A 1,902-nucleotide genomic window follows, 5' to 3' on the forward strand; every position below is an offset into this window, starting at 1 on the left:
AGCAGTTCCTGTTCTTGGGGACTTTGTATTCTATTGTGATGGACACCACACACACACACACACACACACACACACACACACACACACATCTCGCATACATATCTATGAATATACATGTGTGTAGTATCTATCCCAATACTATATACATATATATCCAACACACACATAAACACATATATATATATGCAGATAAATGCAGGGTGTTCTAAAAATCTTAGTACAGTTAAAAAAATTAATAGATTAAAACTGCACTGTTACTTTTGGGACACCTTATAAATACAAAATTATACAAAATAATTTCAAGAGGGAAATAGCACCAAGGTTGAGGGCTGTCAGGAAAAGGCCTTGTAAAGAAAGTAACATCTGAGCTATGCTTTGCAGAAGACTGGGAATCCTAAGAGAGAGAGGTGAGAAAGGAGTGCATCCCAGACATGGGGTGGGAGATGACAACTGTATTGGCGTCCTATTGTTTGTCTTAACCTCATGGAATGATGTTCTCTCATCATCTGATGGTGTACTTGCCCTAGGCATCAAAATTCCTAGTTACAGCCAACATTAATAAATAAATCTTTGAGGTTTACTGAGGCAAGACATACAAAGGAATGGATTTTATCAAATTGTTGCCACTTGCCAATCAGAAAATAGCCATCAGGAATCATAAAGAATTAACATCTACTCGTAGAAGAACACCTATTCCTGTGAACATTAAATTGTGTAGTTTCTTTAAATAATGCTTGGTATATTGTATTTGAGGTCATACAATTCTTTTTTTTTTTTTTTGCTTAGGCAATGGGGTTAAGTAACTTGCCCAGGGTCACACAGCTAGTAAGTGTTATGTGTCTGAGGTCGGATTTGAACTCAGGTCCTCCTGAATCCAGGGCCAGTGCTCTATCCACTGCACCACCTAGCTGACCCAGGTCACACAATTCTTACTCAAGCTTAATATTAACCCAGTATTTGAGTATACTAGTTTTCTATGCTGCCTGGATCATAGTAAGCACTTAACAAATGACTGTTAATTTATTGATTGATTGAAATAGAAACAACAGAGTGTAATGGAAAGACTGTTGTCCAATGAGTCAGGAGAACTGAGCTTAAACTACAGTGCCAACACTTAGTAGCTGTGGAACCCTAAGCAAGTGAGTTTACTACTTTGAGCTACCGTTTCCCCTTCTGTAAAAGGGTGATAATTATTCTAGAGATAATATATGTATAATGTTTTATAAACTTTAAATCAAAAGAGTTTTATAAGTATGTTATTATTAACAATTATTTTTAGAGATTGAGGAGAGATGTGTGTTAAATCAAGAGTGAAGCTAGCAAAGTATTAATCCCAAGAACAAGGGCAAAGGAGAGAAAGAGAAAGAAACACGGTAGAGACTTCACATTCCCAGAAGAACTTAAGGGGCAGTATAGACACTGATACCAACTCAAGGATAGCCAGGAGAATGATCAAGTTCAAGGGCTTAGGTGAGAGTGTTGGGACAAGCGGGAATGTTTAATACCCAAGAAACCCACATCTATGTAAGTATCCATCATTCACTTATAGTTTGAGCTCCGTGTATTGGTCTGTCTATTGTCTACTTATCTGTTTTTGCAAGGCTGATGTCAAGGAGAGTATCTATTACAATGGGCTAGCTAATATGCTGCTCTTGAAGGGCCAGAGCCTTCACAAGCTAACACCCATAGACAACTTTCTGTTCCCAGTGCCACATTTTTGGAAGACAGTGACAAACCAAAGTACATCCAGAAATGAGTGATCAAGAATGGAGAGGGGATGAGAAACTATGTCACATGAGGAGCAGGGGATGGTTTACAATGCAAACTCCCTGAACACAGGGACTTTTTCTTTTCTTTTCTTTCTTTCTTTCTTTCTTTCTTTCTTTCTTTCTTTCTTTCTTT

The sequence above is a fragment of the Vombatus ursinus genome, unplaced genomic scaffold, assembly GCF_900497805.2.
Source record: "Vombatus ursinus unplaced genomic scaffold, bare-nosed wombat genome assembly UNPS02014820.1, whole genome shotgun sequence".
NCBI lineage: Eukaryota > Metazoa > Chordata > Mammalia > Diprotodontia > Vombatidae > Vombatus > Vombatus ursinus.